This window comes from Peromyscus maniculatus, chromosome 22 (assembly GCF_049852395.1).
Source record: "Peromyscus maniculatus bairdii isolate BWxNUB_F1_BW_parent chromosome 22, HU_Pman_BW_mat_3.1, whole genome shotgun sequence".
Lineage (NCBI taxonomy): Eukaryota > Metazoa > Chordata > Mammalia > Rodentia > Cricetidae > Peromyscus > Peromyscus maniculatus.
Genome location: NC_134873.1, coordinates 31,522,274 through 31,528,896, shown reverse-complemented (window position 1 = coordinate 31,528,896; position 6,623 = coordinate 31,522,274).

Sequence of the window (6,623 nt, the reverse complement as noted above, 5' to 3'; positions counted from 1 at the left end):
ACAGGCAGAGGGTGTGTGGGCTGTGATGTAACAGGGCTGCCCAGCGTTGGGCAGCCGGGTGACGAAGGTGTCACTTCTCCTGCCCACAGCTTTCTGCGGGAGGAGGCAGCGGAGCAGCCTGGCCCTCCTCCTGTCCACTACCGAGGGCAGCGCCGTCTTGCCTTGACCGTGGATCAGGTGGGCAGACAGGACAGGACAGAGCTCTGTGTAGAAAGAAAGAAATGGGAGCCAAACAAGGCTGGTCCTGTGTGACCAGGAAAAGGGAAGGGAAAGAGGCTCAGTCTTCCCTTCCTTCCTCTCTCCCTCCCCTTCCTTCCTTCCTTCCTCCTTTCCTTCCTCCTTCCTTCCTCTCTTCCTCCCTTCCTCCTTTCCTTCCTCCCTCCCCTTCCTTCCTTCCTTCCTTCCTTCCTTCCTTCCTTCCTTCCTTCCTTCCTTCCTTCCTTCCTTCCTTCCTTCCTTCCTCTCTCTTCCTCCCTCCCTTCCTAGGACTGGAGATTGTCACAGGAAGCTAATCAGTCAGCCTCCGAGAGACCAATACTTAATACTTTACCTCTTCCTCTCAGGTGTGGATTCTGGACTTTTTTTTTTTTTTTTTTTTTTTTTTTTTACAATTTTTTAAATTTATTCTCTGTATGTCTGTGGTGGTGGTGGTGGTGGTGGTGGTGGTGGTGGTGGTGGTGGTGGTGTGTGTGTGTGTGTGTGTGTGTGTGTGTGTGTGTGTGTGTGGTGCAGGCTTACCATGGTGTGCATACAGAGGCTAGAGGAGAGCTTTTGGGAGGTAGTTCTCTCCTTCCATGATCAGGAGATGGAGCTCAGGTTGCCAGGGATGTACAGCAAGTGGCTTTGCCCCCGAGCTGTCTTGGATTCTGGATTTTTGTTTTTGTTTTTCGAGACAGGGTTTCTCTGTGTAGCTTTGCGCCTTTCCTGGATCTTGCTCTGTAGCCCAGGCTGGCCTCGAACTCACAGAGATCCGCCTGCCTCTGCCTCTCGAGTGCTGGGATTACAGGCGTGCGCCACCACCGCCCAGCTGGATTCTGGATCTTTAAACCGAGCCACAAACCATGTGCGTGTACACGGCGTGCAGGTAGAACTGAAACTGTCAGAATTTTAAAATTCACCCTCTGACGATTTCACACGTGGTTATAACGTGTTCTACCATATTCACCCCTCTCACCTCCTCTGCCCCCCCACTTCTCCTGAACCCTTCTGCCCAATGGGTCCCCCTTCTCCCCTTCAAGTGTTTTTATGCGTGTGACCCCCTGAGTTTAATTAGGGCCGTTGGCACGAACGTGGCAGTGTTGATTCACTGAGCAGCTGATCGGTGGTTACGCCACCGAATAAAATGGCTCTCCCTCCCCAGGGAGTAGTGTCCAGGCCGGACTCGTGGAGGTGATGAGGTGGCATGAGGAAGTGACCCGTAGCTGAGTCGCTGTGAGGGCCGAGCGCTGGCTGTGCACCCGGGCTATCTCACGGACCCTCGCCGTCATCATTTAATGAGATTAGCGTCGTTCCTTTACTCATGCCTTCACTGGACGCTTCCGAGCATCTCCTCCGGCAGCTGCACTGTTTCGTCTTTGGAGGTGAGGGACCCGTGCTGTGACTTCCCCACAGCGGGACCCGGCCCTGGGATGAGACGCCTCTCTGGGATCAGAAGGCATGGAGGCTGCAGCTCCCACCAGGAGCAAGGCCGCCAACTCTGGTGTCCTTCATCTGGACTCTCCAGCTCGGCTCCTACAGTCACCTTGGCCCTTAGGAACCTGGTCATGCTCTCTCTCTCTCTCTCTCTCTCTCTCTCTCTCTCTCTCTCTCTCTCTCTCTCTCTCTCTCCTCTCTCTGCTACCCACCCCAAGGTGTTGTTAGCAAGGTGTTGGGGAACCAGGTCACCTTCATGGGCTCCTCTTTTAAGAACTAAAGTCGATCTCTGTGAGTTCGAGGCCAGCCTGGTCTCCAAAGTGAGTTCCAGGAAAGGCGCAAATCTGCACAGAGAAACCCTGTCTCGAAAAAGCAAAAAAAAAAAAAAAAAAGGACTAAAGTCAAAGTTTCTAGCCTTAAAAGGAGAATACATAGACAGACAGACAGACACAGATTGTTTTGTTTTTTGAGACAGGGCTTCTCTATGTAGCCCTGGCTGTCCTGGAACTTGCTCTGTAGACCAGGCTGGCCTCGAACTCGCAGAGATCCACCTTGCTTCTGCCTCCTGAGTGCTGGGATTAAAGGTGTGCGCCACCACATAAAATATATGTTATGGGTTTTTTGTATGTATGTGTGTCTGTGTACCACATGCATGCCTGATGCCCCCAGAGGCTAGAGGAGGGCATTGGATTACCTAGAACTGGACTTACAGATGGTTATGAGCTGTCAAGTAGGTGCTGGGAACCAAACCCGGGTCCTCTGGAAAAGCAAACTGTGCTCTTAACTACTGAGCCATCTCCCCAACCCCTAAAGAAGAGTTTTAAAAATACAACATGTGTGTGTGTGTGTGTGTTTGTGTGTGTGTGTGTGTGTGTGTGTGTGTGTGTGTGTGTGTGTACCTGAGGAGGCTGGAAGGGAGCATCAGATCCCCTGGAACTGTAGTCAAAGGCAATTGTGAGTTGCCTTATGTGGGTGTTGGGGACTGAACTTGGATTCTCAGTGCTCTTTTTGTTGTTGTTGTTGTTTTTCGAGACAGGGTTTCTTTGTGTAGCTTTGCACCTTTCCTGAAACTCACTTTGTAGACCAGGCTGGCCTCAAACTCGCAGAGATCTGCCTGGCTCTGCCTCCCGAGTGCTGGGATTAAAGGCGTGCGCCGCCACCCGGCGGTGTCTCAGTGCTCTTAACTACTAAGCCATCTCTCTAACCCCTAAAGGATACTCTTGTAGAGCAGCAGCAACCACACCAAGAGCCCAGGAGAAATGTGGACAGGGCCCAGGACCTGATCTATCGTGATAGACAGGACAGGGCTGCCAAGGGAGAGATGGGCAAGCAGCTTGACCTGTGGAGGCCGCTGCTTTGACTGGCTGGTAGGAGTCCTGCCCGAGGCCGGGATGAACTCTAAAGGAAGGCTGGTGGTCTCTCTGAGGGTCCTGAGGCAGCAGGTGAGACATAGTTCCACTTAGGAGGCAGAGGCAGGTGGATCTCTGAGTTCGAGGCCAGCCTGGTCTACAGAGTGAGTCCCCGGATAGCCAGGGCAATACAGAAAAAACAAACAAACCAAAAACCTGTGGGGGTGGGGGGAGTTGAGGCCCCTCTGGTTACCTGTTCAGGTCAGACTCTGGGTTGCCTCTTCCAAGGAGGAGGAGGAGGTGGAGGATGGGGGAATTGCTTGAGGAAGCTTGTATTCTCACAGCTTGTCACCTTGTCACCCCCAGTTCACTTACATGCAGCTCTGGGAGGTGCAGGCCCTGGCCTGGCTAGAAGTAAGTCTGGCCACATGGTGGCTTCAGGCAGTCGGACACCCGTGGAGGGGCCGAAGGACAGAAACGGGGATGGGGCAGCCGTTGCGATGTGGAGACAGCTCTCACGGCACCGCTCTCCCCGGGCTGTGGCGAACCTTAAGTGAGATAATTCCTGCGAACAGCTTGGGGAGTGCCGGAGGAAAGTTAATTATTATTTGGCACAGGGCCTGCCCCCCATTACATACGTGTTCAATTTCGGCCCCCGGCCAGAGAGTAAGAATCACTTCTGGGCCGGAGAGAGAGCTCGGCGGGCAAAGGGCCTTGCTGCTAAGTGCTACCACCCGAGTTAGATCCCTGGGACCCGAGTGGTGGCCGTCCTGCAAATTGACCTCTGACCTCCGCCTATGCGTTGTGACTGGTTGTGACTGGTGCGCAAGCATGCGCACAAGCACGCACACGCAAATAGATAAATGGTGAAATAAAGAATCACCTGCGCGCGAGCGGGCAGCGTTGATAGCACCTGAGCCGCATGGTTCTTCAGTCAGTCAGACAGACAGACAGACAGACTGACTGACATCAGAGGGGGCTGGAGCGATCTTTCTGATGTTCACACTGTGAGAGTCACCTGTTTCCTGTGTGGAAACCCTCATGGCGTCTGATGGGGGCAGGTGTATGAGGTGAGGCCAGAAGTCGCTTTCTGCCCACCCGACGACCTCTTCCTGGCCAGGCTGGCGTGTATGGCGCAGGTGGAGTTCGGGAAGGAGCAGATCGGCATGGTGCATGGCACCACGGTTCCCTAACTGCGGGACCCTGGAGACGTCTCCCGGGTGTCCATTCTGCACACGTGGACAGTAGCCTCCTGAGCTCAGGGCTAGCAAGAGAGCACTGGCTGTCAAGTGCAAATCCTGACACCGAGGCCTCTGGCTCGTCGGTTAACTGCGCCCTGCCTCAGTTTCCCCTGTTGCGACGTGGTGGAGACAAGGCTCACGGCACGGCTCTCCCAGGGCTGTGGTAAACCTTAAACAAGATAATTCCTGTGAACAGTTTAGGGGAGTGCCCGAGCACAGTGCTCAATAAAAATTAATTATTACTATCTGGCTCAGGGCCTGTTCCCGATTAGATGTTCAATTAACTTTCCTCTCCTTCCCAGCCCTGGGGACTTACCAGCTGGGAGGCTGCTAGGCCTGGATGGTGAGCACTCCATTAGTCAGAGGCCCGAGTGGAGACTCCAGACCCGAACGTCTCTTCCCTCCCTTCAGGGCAGCAACGTCCAGAGTCCCCACATCCCTGGCACGGCCCCAGCTCAGCCCTGCCTTGGCGATCCACCTCCTTCTTGCCCGGCTGTCTTGTTGTTGTGTCTGTGACAATCGCAGATGGGCGTGGTCCCTGCCCTGCCTTCATCCCTTCCTGGGATCCTGCTCTCGTCACATCCTACTTGCCTGCTCCACTCTGTCGCTGATGGACCCCACGGCAGAGGAGACGCCACCCGCCCACTCCCGCGTGCAGAAGATGCTCAGGGCAGTGTGGAGTAGGGCCTTTGGACTCTCCTCATTCCTCTCACCTCCTGCATACATCTCCGCCATCCTTCTGTCCTTCCAGAACAAAGGGCTCCAGGCTGGGTCTGTGCAGCAGGTAGAGAAGCAGGGCTCTGCATCCCACGGATCCCTTCAGGCCTGTGGGTTCTTCTGGCTCTCACTGGATGAGAATAAGCCAGGGGATGAACTGGGGGTGAGGAAGCAGGCAGGCAGCGCTTCTGTTCTCTGCCCCATTCGAAGGATGGCTGGGGTGGAAGGGCCCCCGAAGCCACTTCCTCAGCCGAGGAGCTGAGCCCTGGCCTGGCAGGAAGTTACCAGAGGGTGGGTGCCTACAGGATGGGTAGCCACAGCTGGACCACCAGGACCCTCCTGGGATCTTTGGGACAAAGCTTGGAGCCTTCCACCAGCACGGCTGGCCTGTAAGACCCCAAACCGGCCCCTGGTCTTTGATAAGCCTTGCTGCTCACAACTGCGCAGAGTCCTAGGCCAGGGCAGAGTCTTCTCTGCCGGATGCTGGGTCCTGCTGTCACACAAAGGGCTTTTCCTGTGCCATGGACATCAGCAGGCAGCTTCTTTTCGTCCCAGATATTGCACAGCTGTATCGTTTATGCCGGTGGATCCTCATTAAAGCCGTCCAACACTCCCTCCCCTCCATCCCCCTCCCCCCCCCTCCCGCCGCGGACAACCTCAGACAGCCTTGTTCCCGTCCCGGCTCTTCAGAGCCATTGACTTCTGGCCAGGCCTCATTGCCCAACATTTTCATTCAGTTCTTTTGTGGAATTCCCTCCTGCTTCAGTAGTCCTGGCTGTCCGCTCTGTAGACCAGGCTGGCCTTGAACAGATCCGCCTGCCTCTGCCTCCCAAGTGCTGGGATTAAAGGCGGGTGCCACCATCGCCCAGCCACCTTGCCTCAATCTTACACTCACCTCACTTGGCCGCTTGTGCCAATCCCTGACCCAAACTTACCCTCTTGAAAGTTGATGGAGAGGCCTGGAGAGATGGCTACTCTCACAGAGCAGCTGAGTTGGGTTCCTAGCACCCACATGGCAGCTCACCGCCACCTGAAACTGCAGTTCCAGTGGATCTGATGCCCTCTTCTGGCCTCCAAGGGTACCTACACACGTGTGTGCATAGACACAGAGCACAGAGATTATATGTGAATAAAAATAAAGTAAATCTTCTTAAACAATTGATAGGGGGAAGGAGAGAGAGACACACAGAGAGAGACAGAGGCAGAGAGAGAGAGAGAGGCAGAGAGAGATACAGAAAGAGAGAGAGAGGGAGAGAGAGAGAGAGAGAGAGAGAGAGAGAGAGAGAGAGAGAGAGAGAGAGATCAGATACTCCCAGACCTCAGGCATCGTTGAATTTCCGTGACCCCAAGTCCGGCTCTTTCCAGATCTTCTCTCCAAACCTCACCTGATCTCTAAGCCTAAAGGTCCTCGTATCATAATTCAGGTCACCTCTCATCCCAATTGTCTCTCCACCAGGAGGGAGTCTTCTAGGGCCACCCTTCCAGGCAACCTAAAGGACCTTCATTCACTACCATGCCCGGACTCCCAGGCAACCCCATGACCACACCCATGCTTCCTTCTAGACTGGTTGCCTATCTTATCACCTTGCCCGTCTGCCTTGGATTTGGCTTGCTTTTCCTCTACCCTCATTCAGGCCTCTCTACTTCATGTTGTCCTAGATTCAAACCCAGGCTCCCTGCGGGA